Source organism: Lampris incognitus, chromosome 17 (genome assembly GCF_029633865.1).
Source record: "Lampris incognitus isolate fLamInc1 chromosome 17, fLamInc1.hap2, whole genome shotgun sequence".
NCBI lineage: Eukaryota > Metazoa > Chordata > Actinopteri > Lampriformes > Lampridae > Lampris > Lampris incognitus.
This window is the reverse complement of record NC_079227.1, coordinates 26,405,940-26,427,940: the sequence shown is the minus strand read 5'-3', so window position 1 is coordinate 26,427,940 and position 22,001 is coordinate 26,405,940. Positions and strand designations below refer to the sequence as shown.

Sequence of the window (22,001 nt, the reverse complement as noted above, 5' to 3'; positions counted from 1 at the left end):
GTCTGGTGCTATCTCCGCATGCTGCCCCACCTCGGTCTCATAAATACAATGCAGATTTGAGTCGGGCTGCTCCAGCTGCACCTTTTGTATTTGTCCTTATCGTTGCAGGAGGCCGCCACACTGACATCTATCCATTTTTCATGAACAGAGCCTTGCATGTGCGGCCAACAAACAAATCAATTTCCCAGCGGTAAATTGCTTGGCTGAAACAATAATAACCTGTGAGATGGGGGCCCGATGTATTATGGGAGGATTAATTGCAGATGTGTTGGTGAGAAGTTGGATCGCAGCCCAAGTCTCCAGGACCAAACGCACCTCATGTGAGCTCCTCGATGTATTTAAAGTTTTTTACAGCCCATAAGCGAAAACAGATTTGACAAATCAAAAGGCCCGGTTGATAACCACACAACTACACACAAACTCACACACCCACCAATACACAGCTGACACAACTTGTTAAATTTATATCTTGAGTAGTGCCGAGCAACAAACTATCTTATAATTATCTCGGGCTAAATCTTCCTTGATTTGAAAATAAAACATGTATATTTTCTACCTCTGTATGCTGTTAAAAAGCAATAAAATAAGAAACAGCCGTGTTTCTTATAAACTGTTTAAAGCGATTAGACACAGAATCAACTAAGAACATGTCAAATAGAAAAAGAAAAAGAAAAGAAAAATTAAATTTCCTTTCACACCTTTGGTCCGTTCGGTGTGTTTTCACACGGAAATATTTAAAAGACGGACCAAACTGTTAAAACAACCGCCGCGCGTGAGCAAACTGTTCCCTCATTGGTCTGAATTTTCGTGCAGGCTTTTTATCACGAGCTTCAGAGGAAGAACAACACGGGAACAGCGCATCGGAAATGGAGGCAACTCACAAGCTCGTCGTTGAGGCTGTCGCGATTCTCTTGCCGTTATACCGGCGTTATCGCTTCGAGTATCATAATCACTTTGAACGGGGGTCTAGACTTATTCGTTTTCGAAAATAATGTGTTGATGCATTTCGTACGAAGACACGCTGATTTGAGACACTTCAGTAGGAGAAAGTGCGCTTTAAATAATGTCTGTGAATGTTCTCATTCATCCAGGTCATGGTTATCCAAAGGAAGTGAATACAGTAGCCGCGTATCCATTGATTGTCAAGCGAATTTTATGCGAACTTTTGAATTGGGCATGTTTCCATCTATTGGTTTGGAGTGAATAAACTAGGCTAATGCAAAGCGTAGTTTCGGCAGTAGTTGGCGATATAGGCTATGTTACGCATGGCTGTAATAAACAGTAGAAGAAGTAGAGGTTGCGAACCACGGTTGTGGCTAGATGGGATACAGCCAAGGTGGCGAGGGAACCACCGCCAAAACCGTTAGGGAGAAGAAGAGGTTGCGAACCGAAAACAAAACAAGTTGCCTTGACCATCTGCATGAGAAAATGGACAGAGATATTAGGGAATTTGATGGGGAAAGCTGTAATTGTTATTTTATGTCAGCTATTATTGGCCATGTTTCATGTTGTCCGGAGGCGAAGAAAAAGAAACGCGCATTACCGGAACATCCGGGAAGACGCTGACGGCGGAAACAGCTGATCAGTCACGTGAGTTAAATGTTCGCTACGTCAGAACTTACTCGGGCAACGGTGTTTCCAAATCCAGTTTAGTGCATTAACTCGTCGAAAAACGCAAAAAAAAACAATTCTCAAGTGAGCATAAGAACTTTTTCTTTTGTTTGTGAAATTGAGAAAAAAAAATTTCGAATTTCACCGTCTTCATAAACCTTTTCTAACGCCATACTTGAAAATGTGCAAAAAACACGTCATGGAAACACGGCTAGTGAAATATTCACCCAGCAGTTTCTATTCTGAAGACGCACCAGCAAAGCTTGTTGTGGTCCGCTGGGTCGGATTGCGTTCTCACGCCAAACGAACCGCTCCAGGGTTCGATTGGAAGGGGGGGGGGCGCTCCCGGTTTCAAAACAACTGCTCCAAACGAGCCAGGCGTGAAAGCAAGAGAAACATGGAAAGTATTGCTTGCTGTTGCACTTCCAGAGAGCAAAAAAAAACCCAACCTTTGTGACAGGCATACAATAGTTTTCACTAACCAACTTCCCAATTTGTTTAAAATAAAATGAGTTTGATGGTAATTCAGCTACAGTCGCCGTTTTAACTTGTGTCGTCTTAACAGTCCAAGTGTTTGAGCATGTTTGTTATCAAATCACAAAAGCACTTTGTTTTCATTTGCCAATCTGTAAAGAGGACTGTGAAAGGACTTAACAGAAAGAGAATTTAATTCCTGCTATTCATTATTTAGTCTATTGTTCTGCGCTGATTGCAGTAATCATAAACAGATTGGGGAAATAACATGATTTAACATTCAAAAAAAAAGTTTCAGCCGCAGCTGGCTGTTCGTCGTTCATTCAGGACCAAAATTAACCCATTAAATATGACTGTCATTTTGTATTTGTGATTAAAACCCCTATTATCTGATGAGAGCTGTAATTAAATATAAAAAAATAAGTAGGTTCTCAGAGTGAAACACTCAAATGCATGGCTTCAATTTAGAGCGAGACATCAGTCCTGAAACAATATTTCTGTGCAAATCCCTCCACATCGCCCAGCACCGTTTCCAAGACGTGGGACTAGAACATTTTTGTATGAGACCAAATTCAGGTTAGCATTCAGATATGGCAAGGTGAATTTCTATCCTTCATCTAAGGTCAACAACAGCCTTCCAAGATCTCTGCACACAGTTGGTAATGGAAAGCGGGTCAAGCGATGGTTTGACTCAGGCACAAAGGAAGTCACCTGGTTTAAAGCAACGTTGCAGCAGGGGTCTCCGAGAGAAGTCTGGGAGGTCTGCTTCACACATGTCTGATGAACATAATTATCGTAAGTAAGTTTCAAACATACAACCAATCTGGCTTCCCAAAAATCATATGCCTAACTAACGTTTCTTTCCCTTTTAATTAAATAAACATTACCTTTTGTACTGGTTTGCTTAGGGATTGCCTGCATTTGTTGTTGTTACATAACACGAAAGAAGCCTAGGGGGTGCCCAGCGAGAGACATTAATGCAAGATATACTGAACAAACAGGAGTTTGTCCAAAATAATTAAATGTATTATCGTGAGACGCAGTGAACAGAGGGAATATCTTTCTGCCTTCTGATCCATCACTATCTAGCGTGTCAATCTAGTTCAATATGAAACGCAAGCTTGAGAAAAGAGCCCAATAAACAAAGCTGTGATAGTGCAACAACAAGGGAGCATGGCTGCATTCCCAGCGGTAGTACGGCTGGGCTGGGCATCGGCCTCTCCCTGGTCCCGCCAATCCCTGGAGACCAGCTCCTGGGTGGTACAGCCAGGGATTGGGCCTTTTATTCTCCAGCGTCTCCCAGTGCTGGCCCTAATAGAGCTGACTGATCGCATTTCACAACAGGGCAGGCCAGCCATCAAAACAGAGCAGAGCAGAACAGAGTGGAGCCAGTGGCCCAGGGCCCAGAGGCCCACTGAAACCCTAAGCCATTACCCATTGTGCAGAGAGCGGCCTAGAGTACACGGAGAGTAAAGCTGAATCTGGTGAGGACATGCTTTACGAATGCGGCAGTTTTTGCACACATGCTAACAGATTCAAAGGCGCGATGCGTATCTGTGCACATGCTTGCAAAAACACTGGCACACCGAGGCAGCACCGCGGGACACAGACACAAGCACATGCAGCCATGCACACACACACACACACACACACACACACACACACACACACACACACACATATTAACAAAGCTGAAATATCCCATATACCTTTTCTCCCCCTGGGTAGTACTCACCAAACTAATAAAGAGAGCTGCCAGCTTCTACCTGGAGAGGAGTCGCGCTTTTCCACTACTAAATAGGCACGAAACACTTAAACGTGTTTTTTGAGCTGTAAACTGAATGATATGACTGAACGGTCATGAATCGCATCAGCGCCAGTGTTAATATTGCCATTTCTTAGCAAATTTATAAAACTCGGCATTTCATGGGTTGAAAATGGCTCCACACGCCACCTACTGTTTTAAATCAGCCCCGAACCTGCAAAGCCAATGCTGATGTAGAGTCGACCAGTTGGGATCCATCTACGTCATGAAATTAAAAAAAAAAGTAAAGAATGTTAAGGCCCTCTAATCAGAGGTGGGCGACCCACCTCCCCAGCCCCCGCCCTTGAATCTGAGTCTCTGAAACCCCACTACTTTTCAAATATATGCCGATCAAGACTGAGCACTCAGGGGTTTACTTGCTAGCCTTGCGCCTTTAATACATTTTCTACCAACCTTTTGAATTTCTCTCAACTTATATTATATCGTCCTTTTCAGTTTTGGTGCAGTGGTTCAGACTTGTGAATTTGATGGCTGTAGAAGCATCGGATCGGTCCTGCTGAGCTCACACCGTGGCTGGGGGAGTAGTCACCCCGTTGCCCGCTTTCTATCCGCCACAGCCCCTCTTGCAGGGCACCCTTCCATCTGCGGCGCATCCGTGTTGCGGTGTCTTTGCAGGGCGGTGTCTGACACGGTGCCGGAAGGCGGGCCACGGGGATTCGGGCCGGGCCCTTCTCGTGGATCTTTCCCCAGCTACTCCTGCCTCACACATCCCCCCCCACCTTCAGCCCTTTGGCCACTTTCTTCCAAGTTATGCAGTGGGTGGAGTTAGGTTCAGACCTGGGGGAGAAGTTACGCTTTCATACAACCCCCCCACCCCCACCCGCGCGTTTGAGAAAAAAAAGAGGGTTTTTGCTTTCCACTCATAACAACAGCTCCCCATAAAACACAGCTACAAAATCTTTTTACAAGTTAAGTGCAAAAGTCATTTTCCTTTTGCTAAATAAACAGTATATCCATCTTTCTCAAAAAGAGAAAAGGGAAACACAACATCTAGCTGACATAGAGAGCAAGAGAGAGAGAGAGGCGCTTTCATTGCACGAAGAGAATTTTCTGCCACAGATAAGAAGATAAGTATTCTCGGCCGGGAGTTGGGAGTCTGGCTGGCTTGTTTACCTAAGAAAACGGTCTCACATGCTGAACTTCAAATGAACCAGCTCTAATAAAGACGCATCCACAGCCGGCTTAATGCAGACACCGCAGGTCAAAAAATAATGGCTGTCAATCATCCCAGCTAAAGAAGTTCTGCAGAGTTTATAAACCAACATAAGTAAACATGGCATGTGGTACTGTATTAAAAGGTCAAACTCAATCATTTGCTATTTGCCTTTTTTCTTATTTTTTTCCCCTTTTGTTGGTAATGGCAGTTTATGTGCTGTACTTTCGAGGAATGCGTTTGCCTCTGTAGATGCAGCAAGAGATCGTACTAGGATGCAAGTGTGCAAGACACTGCCTAACACGAGCTCACAGGTCCAGGCAAACAACAGCAACATTTTCTAAACCTTGCCAATTAATTTACATTCTCCAAAGAGGGCATGCCACATGCACACACACACATAACTTTTAATGGATCTACCAGTCTTCTATAAGTCAGGTTAGGTCCTATCAGTTTGTTTGCATAGAGTCAAATCTGTGTGACCATCAGTGTTTTAACAAGCTGGAGGAGCCTCAGCACTGTAATTCAGCATCAAACAACACATCTAACTCTGAACTAAAAGTAGTCACTGGGACAATTTTTAAACCTTACAAACAAAACGAAAAAAGGTATCTGAAGCAATGCCATGAGAGACGTTCCGTCTCCTAAGAGCACAATGACCTATCTCAACACTTCCATCGGCAGAAGTGCTCAGAGGCATGACCACGAGCTGGAAAGTTTTCTGTACAACTTCCCCTATTGAGGTCTGATCTGGACCAAAATAAACCCATATGTAAAGTGCATTCTAGCCTGAGGGAGCAGGCAGCAAATGAACTTGCTGAGAAACTCGGGGTTGGGCTTGGTGAAATCTTCTGTTTTTAGCACTTCTCGGCCATAAGCCATGCTTACGACGCGGCGTCTGAAGCGTGTGGCACGCCGACTCTTAAGCTTTCTCATTGTGTGAAAGCAAAGAAAATGCAAATCGTCTCTAATACGGTACACAAAGCAACAGCACGCGTTATGGCAGCGTTGTAAGGCGAAGTAAAAGGAGGAGGAAGTTTTGAGAATTTTGTCAAAAAGTATTCGGTAGTACAACGGTTGTGCAACAATTAGAAAATGAAACAATAAATTTGGTTCGATATTTGGTAGGTGCTTGCACGCTTTCTAGTCTAGAGGTCCTGTGATTTTCAAAAACGAAACCAACCTGGGACCATGTCACTTAAAATGGAAAGGAAAAGCAAAGCCGGCCAGCGCCGACATTAGATGCACTGTGTCCATACATATACTGCAACATACAGGATGCAGTATATTCCAATTAATAGGACTGCTTGAATAACATGGGGACATATATCGGCTTTACTCTTCTATAAACAGAATTCTAGTGACCAAAAAAAAAACAATTAGCGATTATAAGTAGCGATCATTCATTTCTAACAACCACTCAAATTGTTCTTTTTTGGGGGGGGGGTTCCCCCTTTTTCTCCCCAAATGTACCCAGCCAATTACCCCACTCTTCCGAGCTGTCCCGGTCGCTGCTCCACCCCCTCTGCCGATCCGGGGAGGGCTGCAGACTACCACATGCCTCCTCCGATACATGTGGAGTCACCAGCCGCTTCTTTTCACCTGACAGTGAGGAGTTTCACCAGGGGGACATAGTGCGTAGGAGGATCACACTATTCCCCCCAGTTCCCCCTCCCCCCTGAACAGGCGCCCCGACCAACCAGAGCAGGCGCTAGTGCAGTGACCAGGACACATACCCACATCCGGCTTCCCACCCGCAGACACGGCCAATTGTGTCTGTAGTGATGCCCGACCAAGCCGGAGGTAACACGGGGATTCGAACCGGTGATCGCCGTGTTGGTAGGCAATAGAATAGTCCGGTATGCTACCTGGACACCCCTTTATTTTCATTTTCAGGACACTGGACAGGGACTACCTTTCAGACTTGGCCATCTCCACTTCTACGACAGCGTTTAGCCGCACTGACCAGGCAAAGGGAAGTCTCAGCTATTTCCCTCATTACAACACAGCTGTGTGGGTATTCTGCTTCCCCGTGGGGTAAAAATATGACCGTGGGAGCTGAAGAAAACCGATCCTCCTTTTAGATATGATATACGGATCACATGGTATGAGAAACCCATGTTGCTGTCAACAAACAAATCCACACCCAGACAACAGGCGCACGCTTTAAATTCAAAGATCGGTCATCCTCAAAATACAAGAACCTACATATTTGGAAGCTGTGAATCATTAGGATTAAAGTTGGGCCAAAGAAGTACGCTGCACAACATGCCCAGAGATGTATTCATCTATTTATACACAAAAAAAAAAATCTGAATGGGGGAAGGAAATCTGACCTGTGCTGTCGGCCGTAGCTATAAATGGGTATTCCAACTTTTGTTTTCACGGTGATCACTGTGCGTGTTGTACAAGTCCGAGGTTACCTAAATTGAATGTGATGTGAATGTGATTTCTTCTAACTCGCTCGCTGCACTCTGCTGACACAGCAATATGGAGGGCATTTATTTACATTTGAAAGGCCTTGATTATTTCGTAGCGGGGGAATCCTCAAATCTACACCGCACGGCCTCAAGTAGAAGCGGTAGGAGGCGGTCCTTCGCCAGAACTGAAAGCAATGTGACCCGTTGGTGGTTTAGGGTGTGGTGGTTATGGGGAGGGGCTCTCTCTGAGGCCACCCATATGCCCCCCCCCTCCTTCCACTTTACCACCCGGCGATTAGGGGGAACATCTGCAAACAGAGGCAAGCCTCTCTCCTCTTCTGATTCCTTTCATATTTCACACGGGCGAAACTCTGAGAATCATTATCCGATGTGAGCTCATCGTCACTGCATTCATAATTCAGTGTAATGGATTATGTAATTGCTTCATTAATCAGCTGAGCCACCCCTGCATACTCTGCTATGCATTAGTTTAATTATGGGAAATGCCTCTGTTAAAATAGAGGCTCCATTTGCAGGAGCCCAAGTTTTAAGTCTCTGTTTGTCAGTGTGGGAAATTCTGCCTACGGAAGATCGAGAACAGCTTTGCATGGCTTAGCTTGGCGATAGCCCCAAGTAGTTGTGGTAAACTCACAGACAGCTCTTCAATAAAGTATGTCGCGGCAGAAGGCAAACTGAAAAAAGTGGGCAAAAGGGCAAATGCCTTCCAGGAAACCAGTTGTCAGGCCCAGGCATCACTTAAGCCACATAATTTATTGATATTTGCAGACGTCGTCTCTGCGATGAATATTCCATATATGAGCTGCAGCTGGAAGCGTCCGCGACAGATTAAGACACGTAGACATGGAAGTACTTGTCATCTGATTCCAGCAGCTGGTGGTTCTGAGGACATAATCCAACTGTGTCATCAGCCATTTGTCAAGGAAAAGAGATACGGGGGCTCTACACCTCCTCATCCTTGCTATTGTTGGGAGCTCGGTGTAAGAGCGTTGCTGCATTCCCTCGCTCCCCCAAGTTTGAGTGACATTTGACCGTCACTGCTAAGGGGCACTGACTGTGTTTTGGCCTGTCTTTCTTATCCTCCGTACAAAGGTCAGTGACGGGCAAAGAACCTTGTATGCGCCTAAGTACACTGAGCGCTGAAAGAAAATAACACGCTTGGCTGAAAACTCATTGGTTGTTACATAAGGAAAATCACTCAAGATTTACAGAAATTGCAGCTCTGCGGTCACAGTTATTTTGCCTTTGTGTGCAAATATTAAGCCGCTTCCCTCCTCCAGATTGTACTTAGGGCTATTTCGTTATTCCTGGTCCGAGAGAGAGAGAGAGAGAGAGAGAGAGAGCTAAAAATTAGTATGCATTTTCAGAGTCCTGCAAACACCTCAAATCCTAAAGGGACACAAGCTATCAGCCCTTTTTCAGTTGCTACCTACACATACAGACAAACTACCTGTCTTGTCGGTTATTGGAGAGATACTGGCAAATCTTCACGAGGCGAAAAGGCCTGACGCCAACAACGCAGTCTCGGTCCGACGGAGAGACGAGCAAGAACAAATGAGAAAGATGGACGGCAAGAAATATTTCCTCCATTGAGAGAAATGCCCTGTATTGCTTTTTTTTTTTTTAGAAAAAAAAAAATATTTACCTCACTGAAGTGACATTTAAATCGGCAGGAGCCATTTTCTTCCGCGATTCCTCCTCCCCTCTTTCCCGTTCCCTCTCTCCCACCCTGTAATTTGAAGCTGTCACGGAGAAATTCTCCTCACAGACCTTTCCAAATGTCAGCTTCCGTCAAGCAGTATGATGGCTTCCTCAAAACGGGCCCTACGAAACTTTGTCAGGTAAACAGCGGAGGTTGAACACACATGCATATTTATGGGCATTCGCCATTTACCCCTCGCGCAGTTCCCGGAGAGGGGAGAAGATCGACTGCGCTGCTGATCTGACAGAACCATTTAACTCCCGACTTTCACGAGAAACACTGGGCATTTTGTTCATGGGTTTGTCAAAAACAAAACAAAACAACAAAAAAAAATTATTATTTGTTTTAACCAGTCATTCAGCTCTCGGTGGGAAACCCTAGAGAGGATTGGCTAGATTTTCTCAGAGCAGCTGATAATTGCAAATACTGACCCCGCAACAGGTCCCTGGAAAAGGCACATCATCAATTTTTTCCTTTTTTTCTCCCCAATTGTACCCGGCCAATTACCCCACTCTTCTGAGCCATCCTGGTCGCTGCTCAACTCCACCTGCCGATCCGGGGAGGGCTGCAGACTACCACATCTCTTATACATGTGGAGTCACCAGCTGCCTCTTTTCACCTGACAGTGAGGAGTTTCACCATGGGGATCTAGCACGTGGGAGGAGCACGCTATTCCTCCCAGTTCCCCCTCCCCCCCGAACAGGCGCCCCGACCGACCAGAGGAGGTGCTAGTGTAGCGACCACGACACATACGTACAGCCGGTTTCCTACTCATAGACATGGCCAGTGTGTCTGTAGGGACACCCGACCAAGCCAGAGGTAACACGGGGATTCGAACCCAAGATCCCCGTGTTGGTAGGCAACGGAATAGACCACTACGCTACCCGGACGCCAAGGCACATCATCGTTCGTCTTATCTACCAAATAATACCATTTCTTTCGTTGGATTTTTCCCCCCCTTTTTCTCCCCAGTTGTACCTGGCCAATCACCCAGCTCTCCGAGCCATCCCGATCTCTGCTCCACCCCATCTGCCGATCTGGGGAGGGCTGCAGACTACCACATGCCTCCTCTGATACATGTGGAGTCACCAGCTGCTTCTTTTCACCTGACAGTGAGGAGTTTCGCCAGAGGGACATAGCACATATGAGGATCACGCTATTCCCCCCAGTTCCCCCCTGAACAGGTGCCCTGACCAACCAGAGGAGGCGCTAGTGCAGCGACCAGAACACATAGCCACATCCGGCTTTCCACCCGCAGACACGGCCAATTGTATTTGCAGGGACGCCCGACCAAGCCGGAGGTTAACATGGGGATTCGAACCTGCAATCCCCATGTTGGTAGGCAACGGAATAGACCGCTATGCTACCCGCATGCCCTACCAAATAATACCATGACATGCCATTGCAGTGGCCTCCATTAGTTCAGCTGGTTTATCAACTTGTATATCACAACTGCTGAGCCAAGTTTGAATGCTCAAGCTGGAATCAATCTGGAGCCACCCTGTTCAACACTGTGCCAACAGGTCGGGGCAGAGCATCGCCCTCTTGCTCTGACCATATCTATGCTGTTTGAGAAATATATCGCTTCAATCTATTTCACTCGATACCATTGATTTGCATCAGGGTGACAAATGTTGGCAAGTGTTCACTAGATAGCACCTAGAATACGCTTGGTGCTCGTAGTGGCCCAACTATGCCAGGTCCCAAATAATGAATAGTAAATGCTACATTTAGCTCATTTTAAGTGCGTTGCCACAGGCTACAAATTGCAGTAATGAGCAACAAAAAAAAATCACAGAATCCATAAAGAAAAGACAAAACACAACAGGAAACAGTATTATGGAACCAGATTGCATAGGGCAGTACAATGCTTGTTCTACTAATAATGGAGATTTCAGCTCGGTGAGAACAATCACAGCCCTTTAAAAACACTCTGGCAGGCCTTGCATACCGAGGAGCTATACAGAGAGAGGCTAGGGCTGGCCTGGAATGAGAATGGAAACAATAGCTAAGTTTCCATCAACATGCTTTTTTATGCAAATCTTCTTTGCAAATACACACCAAATGGAAAGGAAAACGTTAGAGAAAAAAAACCTTGAATATCGAGTTTTTATGCATGCTTGAGGCGAGAGCTTAATGCATCGATGAAGCAAAAGTTCTGATGTAGGACATAAACCCAATAGACGGTTTCTTCAATCGTTTTGATATTGCCCATTACATCATAGGACCAGGCACTGCTGACTTATACTCAACAATGCAATAGTAACTTCTCCAATGGCAAGTAAGTTTTTTTTTGGACCCCCCCCCCTTATTTTTTTGTACCCATCCAATTACCCCACTCTTCCGAGCCGTGCCGGTCACTGCTCCACCCCCTCTGCCGGTCCGGGGAGGGCTGCAGACTACCACATGCCTCCTCCGATACACGTGGAGTCGCCAGCCGCTTCTTTTCACCTGACAGTGATGAGTTTCACCAGAGGGACGTAGCGCGTGGGAGGATCACGCTACTCCCCCCGGTTCCCCCCCTCCCCCGAACAGGCGCCCTGACCGACAAGAGGAGGCACTACTGCAGCGATCAGGACACATACCCGCATCTGGCTTCCCACCCACAGACACGGTCAAATGTGTCTGTAGGGATGCCCAACCAAGCCGGCGCTAACACGGGGATTCGAACGAGCGACCCCTGTATTGGTAGGCAACGAAAAGACCACTACACTACCTAGACTTCCATGGCAAGTAAGTTTTGAAAACTCTTCATTCTCTCCCCTGGTAGTTAGCGCTTGTTAGCTGCTCTGCTAACCACTGTTGCTGAGCAACAATGGCGCTCTTTTGATGAAGTCGTCATGCTGCGTCCATCCTGCGCACACAGTCTGTTAAAATCACACATTAGTTGATGGACACACACACTGATTTGCATTTTCTTTTGTCAACAAAAAAAAATCTCTTAAAAAGTGTGCAACATCTGGACGGACACATAGTGGATGACCCTGCCGAGTCGGGTTAGCATCGGTACAAAGGTACAATGAGGCATGACCATGAATACACATCTTACTTGTTCTTTTGATACCAAGCGGCACACCGAAGTTAGCACAAGATAGCCATGCAGCGATTAGGCAATACACTGTTGAAATTTTGAGCGGCCAAAGCGTTTGGGAATGAGATGAGGGCAAAAAAACATCAAATTTGCTCTCACATTATTTCACGCACTGTCTGCAACTGGCTCACTGCATAGCCAAGTCTCATTCCACACAATTGCTGAGGTGAAATTGGACTCAGTGTTTCCTGCTAAATGAGAGATGAAACCAAAGTGCCAAGTGCAACACAACGCAAACAAACTAGACACGCAAAACAACCATTTATTTTGGGGATGATACTCGAGGATTGAAGGACATTTTGAGAACAAACATCATCTTAAGCATGAAGCGAAGCTGACTATGGGGGAGGAGGGGGGGGGGAGAAAAAATTACAAGGCCTTGTATCACCTGCACTGCTAAAACCGCATTTCTGAAGGCAGGGCTCGCAAGTACAAAAGAAGCTGTCCTCTCTCTGCACCTTGCATAAGATGCTGAGCCAATAGAAGTGGGGGGGCAAGGAGGGGGGCTTCAGGGGATAAAGGAGAGAGAGGGCTGGGGGGGGGGGCTTTCTTCTGCCTTTTCATTTTGAAGAAGTTTGTATTGCTTTCTAATCTGCGCCATCACAGCTGCACATGGTGTCAGCCCATCCCAGAGGCCAGCCTTGTTTTGGACCTTTTTTTTTTTGTGTTTTGTTATTGTTTTTATTCCCTCTCTCCTTCTCGTCCCTTTGCATCGGGCTTCGGATCTGAGGCTTTAATATGGTTGCCAGTGAGGCAGCAGCCATTTAATAACAATGCAATAGTTCCTCACAGCGGTAGCCCAGTGTCGCCCGTACACCCCGCCGAGTGCAGATGGTACACTGTCTGTGGTTTCCGAAAACATTCTCCATTCGGAGATAGTTTCCCCTTTTCTCCTCGACCACGCACTGAACCGTTTTTTTTTTTTGTCTGCAATTTTTAACTGTCGTCTTGATTGAAACGACATACTATTTACCCTACGCCCCAGAGGGTCTCGTTTCATAACTGGTCAGCTGAAGTGGCCACCAGGGGATGAATCAGCATGTGTGTCTGTGTTAAAGCCTGTCACTTGTGCCTCCCAGCCTCCTGCAGTGGGGGACATCTGGAGGAGGCGTTACTGTGTGCTCAGGGAGGAGAAGAGTTAGGGCCTGAATTATCAGTCTCCAAGGACATAACTGGCTTTCATTAACACACAATGGAGAGAAATGTGGAGTTAAGGATTTATTCAAATCAACAAGGATAACGTCGCCATAAGCCAGTCACCTTGCTAAGTACCACCCCACCCCCAACCCCGAAACTCGCTCTGTCCATTAGTGTCCCTTCCCCCCATTCACCGCAGAGAGCAACAGGGGCACGTTTTGATGAAAATGACCAGTAATTCAGAGTAAGGAAAAGCTTCAGAACAACCATTTCACAAGGCAGGTGTTCATTAGGCACCGGTGGGGAAGAGTTTCTTCTTAATAGAGTGCCCCGCCATAAACATCCCTCATCATCACTGGGCCTGCCATTTGATCCCACCTCTGGGGGGAGGAGGAGGGGGGGGGAGTTCTGCACCGGGCATCTCCATTCATTTCCTCCATGTTCCATTGTCTGTTTACCCAGTAATGGACTCTGCCCCGAGAGTTGTTAAGAGGAACAAAGTGAAAGTGCCCCGACAGTCTGCTGCGGAGGTGATTAACGACTGAATTAGAAAACAAACTCCAGGTCACCTTCTTTAACATCGTGATGGATGATCTCATGCAGGAATCTGATGGCCTTTCTTATAGCTCAGCACCAACCCGGATCACAGGTGGGGCAACGTGACAGTACATTAACCATGCATCACAGTGTCAAATCTGACTTCAATATGTAATCAATAAACAACACTGTGCTGTAATTACCCGCTGCAAAACAGTGTGGCAAGAACCAAATTGAGACGCTTTATACCCTTGATAATAGGCTTCGCGGTGATGAGTGTGCATGCGACTGTGTCCACCACTGCCTGTAAAGCCTTAGTTAGTGTTGCCCTAGTTCAGCTGTGTATCTGCCATCTCCCCCGTCACAGGCAGTTTACAAGACTGGGAACGAGGGTCGCCATCTGTCCCACCTCTACGGGGTGCACAGAGGGACGTTTTGCACAGTTTTGGCATGCCCGACTTCCCCTAATGCTGCACAAATGTTTAGCGACATTACATAAGCGATGAGACGTATACTAGGGTGTTAGAGAGAGAGCGGGGAGACGGGGGAGGGAGGGGAAACAAGAGAGCGAGGGAGGAATTGTCGGAGTCTGTGTCTGATCCATTCAATCTCGTGGCTAAAGCTTGGACAAAGCTGGAAATCAGCAGCGGGGCAGATTTAACTTCAGCCCTCCGTGAGATTGGCGCTCCGCTGGGAGAGCAGGCAATCTGGGAACAAGGAATAGGGTTCAACCGCTGAGAGGAAAGGCGAGGCTAAACTGGATACAACACAGCCTCCGCTGGTGAGCCGCAGAGGCGGGAATGACAACCTGATGCACGTGATGCATCACAGACAAGGGAAAGATATTCACTGTGTGCCATGTACGCGTGCATACGAAAGGGTGAGAGGGGTCGCCGCTACACGGTATTGTATATCGCGTAGCAGTGACCCCTTTCACCTTCCAAATGTACACGAAGCGGTCTGGAGAAGCAAGGCGTGTTGCAACGGACACCTGGTAGTGCATTTACATGTTATTAATTCTGTCCCTGCCGCCTTTCGCTGGAGAACAAGATGAGGTTTCACTGGCGAGCTAAGCAGGCGCCGTAAGTGAAAGAGGGTGTGCAAAGAGGGCTCCCAAGAGGAATAGGCCCGATACTCATCCCTCTGTAGAAGCGACCGCATATGCAGCAAGTGGGGGGGGGGGGGGAACAATTCCCCAAGCTTGCACACTTTCGCTAACATCCACTTGCTCGCCATCCCGACCGGCGCGCGGTCCACAACCTGTGCTGACCTCAATCACCGATTTCAACTGCTCCCGCATACTGTAGTGATGAAATGTACCAGAGGTTTCTTCCTGGTTAATCACATTTATGAATATTTAATATAGTTATATGAAATGGCTACAATTCTATCAAATTATTAGTGTTCCTTGGAATTTCACAGAAAACGCAAAACAAAAAAACAAAAAAAACACCCGGCTTCATCAACTGCACCGGATATGCGTGGATAAGATTCGGATAGTTAATGGAAAAAGTAGGGTGTACTGCTTCGTAGGCAGGTTATGCAGGGAGGAATCATGTTGTCGGCGCCCCCCCTCCACCCCCCCCCCCGCCCGCCCGCCACCCCCAACCAATCTCCTTCTCTGCAGCCTGCCCTGGAATTAATGATGCACGGTAATGTTCCTGGAACCACCCCCACCCCCGCGTTTGTGCTTTTGTGTACGCTTGTGTGTGTGTGTATTGTGTGTGTGTGTGTGTGTGTATATACATACATGTTTACATATGTGTGAGAGAGCTAATTTCCTCTACTTCACACCAGCAAGATAACTGCTGAATTTGTATTCAGTAATGAGACAGGGGTCTGGAATGATGACGGATTTGTAAGCGTGCTCCGTCTCTCATAATTCCATTTAGTAGTTCTGTAAACACTTAAAAATAAAAAACAAAAACAACAAAAAACCGCAGGCGGCAGTTAAGGCGGCCCTCCTGCCCTCCGCCACTCTACCGGGCGACCATATCTTACAAAGCAACCCAAGGGCAGAACAGAAGGAGATATTGCAAATCACATTATGGGACATGAAATTAATCCATCCTCCCAAAACATTTGGCCTTCACACATTTAACCTTGAAACTGCTTTGTACTTCCTCGTACGAGTGCTTCAGTACCCACCACCCCTCAAAACACACACACACACACACACACTTAATAGAACAATAGAACAAGTCTGACATTCCAACAATGGCTCTGCTGAGGTAATTATTCAATAGGATCCTTCACCGTGCCGATGATACGTTGTAATTTCATTTCACTTATGTCGGTTTCATAATGTAATACACAATTGAGCAGGGGCTCTCCGCGTCCCAAAAGACCACTTCCTCCTTAAGATAATAAAAAAGGCTTTTGTGTCTCGAGAAATCCTCGGTGGATTATGCAAGTGTGGATTCGGGAGCACATCAATTAATATGCATTAAATGAAAGAGTATTAAGTTGTAAGAAAATAATTAATAACTCTAATTGCTGCATTGCTCCGTTACTTGACTTCCAGCCAGCATTGCACCTTTGTGCCAAAAAAAAGAAAAGAAAAGAAAATTTTAAAAAAAGCCCATCATCCATCCCCCCCTCTGCAAGTCATGGTCTCGGTACAAACGTTTGACCTTTTACACGGATGATGGACCCTTCAGCTCTGCTTTACTACACGGTCACCTCGCCACGCCGTTAAAGACAGAATCCGGGTAGCGTAGCGGTCTATTCTGTTGCCTACCAACACGGGGATCGCCAGTTCGAATCCCCACGTTACCTTCGGCTTGGTCGGGCGTCCCTACAGACACAATTGGCTGTGTCTGCAGGTGGGAAGCTGTATGTGTGTGTGTGTGTGTGTGTGTGTGTGTGTGTGTGTGTGTGTCCTGTGAAACTCCTCACTGTCAGGTGAAAAGAAGCAGTTGGCGACTCCACGTGTATGGGAGGAGGCATGTGGTAGTCTGCAGCCCTCCCCGGATCGGCAGAGGGGGTGGAGCAGCGACTGGGACGGCTTGGAAGAGTGGGGCAATTGGCCAAGTACAATTGGGGGGGGGGGGGAAATCCCCCCAAAAAAGACATACAATACATACCAGGTATGACTACAGAAGGGACTGTGATTGGCCAGCTCTCACTCCAGACTACAAGTGGGGAACAGTTGTTCCAGCCTGAATGAAACACACCTACCTGTATCTAGTACTAAACACCCCTATAATACAAGCTGTATCGCTGGATCTGGTCCCTTTGTGCGATACAGACGGAGAATAGCGCCAGCGCACGGTCCCCCCCCCCCCCCCCCGTCCCCCGATTTCAAACTCTTCATTCTGTTCCGGTGAAAAAGACATTCGTCCGCAGGTTCAATTATCCTTCACCCCCGTGTAGCGGCGAAGAAGACAGTCATTGCTACCGTCAGTGAAATTAGATCAATATGGGGAGTGAGCAGTGTCAGAGGGGGAAGAAAAAAGACAGGTCCAACCCCTCCCCTTGCGCACACACACACACACACAACTTATACCTTCTAAGATTGTAAAAAACAACACAGATGACAGAAACGCAGAGAGAAAGGGCCGATGTGCAAAAACCCTGTCTGGGAAATCTGGCTGCAGTACACCATATCTAAAGGCCGGTGCAGCTCTGCAGGTTCACCGATGGTGAAGACAGCCAAGAGGCTCTCCTCCTCTTCACTTTGTTTTACACTTGTTCACTTTGACCAAGGGCAACCCACTGCAGGGAGACGACTGTCTTTATCGTTTTGCACTTCTTGTTTTTTCTCCCCCCCCCTTTTCTAAAAAAAATTTTTTTTCTAATTTAAATTGTCCCAGCTTTCAGCGAAATCAGTCTCGTCTTTCGGCCAAAGATAATGAGCACGTTTCACCTGGCTTCAAATAAGCACCATTGCTCTCGGGCTCTGCAAGCTCCAACTACAAGCAGACACTTTTGAGGAAGGCAGAAAAAAAAAAGAAAGAGAGAGAGAGAGAGAGAGAAGATAAGTCTATGCCTACAGAGACCAATTAAAAGCACATATTCAGAGTGATGTAAAAGGAACACAGTGAGGCATTCATTTATGGTGCTGCCTTGTCCCGACTGCGCCGCTCGCCATCAAATCTATCCCCGATGTTTTCAACTTTGGCAAACACACAAATCTCCGCAGAGGGGGTTGGAGGAGGAGGAGGATTCCTTTAGAAAATAAAATATCTTTATCGCCGCAGAATCAAAGGCTGCACAAAGCCGTGTTGAGCGTTACCGACACCGTCACTTTCCCAGTCGACACGTTCATCCACGTTACATTACGGCCCCACGCTGAAGATAAGCATTTGTGGCACATATCGGATGACAAACGTCAAAACCTATATCGCAAAGCGACGCAGCAAATTCACAAGTGGAGGAGGTTCAACTTTAAAGTTGTCTCCTACATCGCTTTCACCGTACTGTAGATATATCGTATTAACATATTAGATGTGCTGTAGCGTGTATTCATACTGTAATAACTTAAGATTTTTGAGTGTTTCTTCTCACGGAGGAGATAAACAAGCAGGGCAGCTTGAGATGAATTCAATAAAAATGAAGAGGACTTCAGGAATTGCTTGCAGCGGTGCTGAATAAGTCAAGATTTTACTGTTAACTCGGGTCCCGGTTTGGCTCCGTGGGCTGGCGGTTTAAAGGGCGGGCAGGCTAAAACACCCTCCGCCTCACTTCCAGAGCGGCTTCTGGAGAGGCAGCTCCCCCATAAATCCCTTCTAATGGTCAACGGCGAGAGAACTTTTTAGCAGCCACTGTTATTCACCCACGGAAGCGCGAGTCTCGGGATGATGGATGGTAATAAATATTGCAGGGGGCTAACAGAGGTCCCCTCAGAGATGTTCAATTGCCTTGAGTGATAGGGTGCTGCCCGGCGATGCAGGGAGAGGATGGCAGAGGGCAAGCTCTTCAAGAGGGCTGAGTAACGAAGTCTGCTCAATTTCCTACCCTGCGGAATGGGACGAGCCTGCTTCTGTTCCATTAAAACTGGGCGACAATGTTAAGGAAAGATGGGGCAAGTGGAGGGGCAAAAAAATAGGATCCTGTGAAAGATCTGTTATCTCAACTTCAGGGTAGGGGATCTGCTGCTGTTGCTGTTGTTGTTGTTTTAGAAGAAAAAGAGGATGGAATCGATCACCCTCAAAAGAAATTCGGCTGCCATGCGGTCTTGATTGTCGCCGCACCCGATAACTGAAGGGGGAGAATAAATACTCAAGAGGGGAGTTATGATCGAGACTCCTGCGCTCCTGCAGCACTTGTGACTGGACCGGCATAATGGAGCTCCCTGACAAGGGAGCTTTGTTGTGCTGAGCTGCCCACCATCTTAAATGCTTCCTTGACATTGGCCAACAACTGAGCAGATGTCCTAGCGGCACACATCTGTAGTGGCCTTATATCCCTTCAGGCATGCCTAACAACACACACACACACATATGCAGACACGCACACACACACACAGCTAGTTTTCCAAGGTCGTTCCCTATTTAGCATTTAAAAATAAAAACAATGAAAACTGATGTTATCTCTTGATGTTTACCTTGCCATACGGTAGCGAACCGATTAGACCACGGTAATAACGTCCATATTAGCCGACTGGTTTATTATGCTGGTCATATCAAGAGCGCCTCATCGCTCGGTAGCCTTATAAATACTTTCAAACGTTAAATGCTAGCAAAATTAAAAACCACCTTTCATGACCAATCTACAATGTGATGTCCAACAGAGACCAATAAAAGGCCCCGGATGAACATGATGATAAGCTAAGGCGGGGGGTAACGTTTAGTCTCTATTAGGCTGATGCTTCAAATGTTATTTTTTGGCGTTGCAATGCTGCAATTACAGAATTAATTACTTACCCATATACATACATACATACATACATACATACATACATACATACATACATACATACATACATACATACATACATACACACACACACACACATATATATATACACACACACACACATATATATATATATAGGCCTTGTTAGTTTTGTGTATCTAATGAACAAGTTAAAGCAACATGATCAGCAGTTTCCCCCTCCCATGCAACCACAGTAGTTTTAAAGTAAAACAAGCTCCACATGACCTATATTATAGTCTGTTCAAACAGCTGTAAGACTGGACCCCCACTGATAATATGAGCTCTGTAACTAAGGATGTGACCGTAGTTACTGAGCTTTCATATGTGAATCGTTTTCCTCCGAAACACTCGTCTTCTTAAGACATCCATTCAGCTGTATTTGGTAAACAGAGGGCAACAGCACCAACTCCAGAGCCGATCTTCAACCCCCCCCCCCATCGTATTTCTAGGCAATATCACAACATATATATTTTTCTTCTACATTTTGTAACGATTAGCATCAATAAAAGTGATGGGTTCGGTTTGCATACTGCTTACAGCACGGTGGATGGTGTTTACATGCGCTTATCACTAATGCAGAAAGGTGCACACAAAACCAGGATGGCGTCTTCTCGACGCGCCAATCTTTCTCTACCTTGGTAAACTCCATTAAAACTGTTGAGCGATCACCGCGACGAGGGTCTGCAAACGTCCTAACCTGAACGAACGCGCGCGCGCGCGCGCACAAGCACGCGGCACAATTCATTGCGCTTTCCATTTCTCTTCTTGACCAACACACACACACACACACACACACACACTTTGTAGGTTAATGTCCTGCTCTCTCTCTCTCCCCCCGTCTTGCCGAACACGCCGAAGGTGAGATGAGGCTGCCTGCCGCCAAATGAAAATAAAAGCGGAACACGCGATTGCGGGCTGTGTCGTGTAAAGGTGGCGCTGGACGTGGTCCGAAACGTCCGCGGCGTTCGAGCCGCTCGACCATATTCCCTCGTTTCATGGCGCAGTAAGGTGAACACACATGGCCGTGGCTTTTCTTTTTTTTTAATTTATCACACACACACACACATCGGCTTTGCGTGCACGCCGCAGTCCCTTCACGTAACTCTCACGCACAATCGGAACAACACAACGGCGGGCAACACATCTCAACAAACACAATCTTACCGTGAACGGATGTTTGATTACAAGTTGAGGAGGCGACCCTCGGCGCACACCGGCAGCATCATCCACTTTCGGAAAAGAGTGTTTCTCCCTCTCTCTCTCGCTCTCTCTCGCGCGCTCGCTCTCTCTCTCTTCCTCCCTGTCTCTCTCTCTCTGTGGATTTTTCGGAGTAATTGCGGTCCACCTTTCAACTTAAATCCTTCGAACACGAGACCGTTTTTCAAACCCGAGACGCGACTGAATGGAAGTCGGTGACGATAGAGAAATGTGGGACACACGCATACACACGCGTACGTACGTACGTACATACACACACATACACACGCATACACACATACACGCACACAACGTGGGAGACGTGTTCCTCTTTTTCGCTACGAAGCCGAGTAGGTGTCTATCTAAAAACAGTGTGAGCGGGCTATTTTTCTCCCCCCTCTCTCCCCTGCCTCACTTTAGCGGCGGCCCCGCTGTCTCTAACTCTGGGTTTTTGATCAAGGCGGGGTCTTGGGTGGTTTAAACCAATGACATAAACCTTGAAGAAGGCAGCCCCCCACCCCCACCCCGGGCACGTACATCCACTCGACTCGGAGAGGGCAACTGCGCTGCTACCTAGTTTTGGTAGGCGCACCCTGCTGCCTAAAATGTTCAAAACTAGTGTGCGTGCGTGTGCGCGCGTGCACGTGTGTGGGAGGGAGGGGATATGCGTTTGCTTTTTCTTGTCTGAACAATAATCAGACTATAGTCCCATGAATGTCATTAGCGCGCCGATTGTTTTCAGTGATGCAATTCACATTACGTGGCATATGACTACAATGAGGCACTGATCCATTTACAGCCTCCTGCAGCCAAACAATATGGAGACTGGTTCATTTTCAAGAAGCCTTTTATTTTTTATTTTTTTTAATTGGGATAACTAACTTGTGCATTAATCTATGCGTAAGGGTCTGTAGAGTTACACAGTGCCTCACTGCCCTGCAGTACCTGGTCTTATC

General features: G+C 46.7%; 1 protein-coding gene across 4 annotated transcripts in view; it reads right to left on the bottom strand.

The window, feature by feature from the left end:
• The window catches only part of ctbp2l (C-terminal binding protein 2, like), a 109,712-nt gene extending 88,252 nt beyond the window's left edge, over positions 1-21,460 (bottom strand). For all 4 annotated transcript variants that reach the window (XM_056296678.1, XM_056296679.1, XM_056296681.1 and 1 more), the window contains exon 1: positions 21,013-21,460. The gene's annotated coding sequence lies outside the window, so the exon portion shown is untranslated. The remainder of the gene's footprint in view (positions 1-21,012) is intronic.
• Between the last annotated feature and the right edge of the window lie 541 nt (positions 21,461-22,001).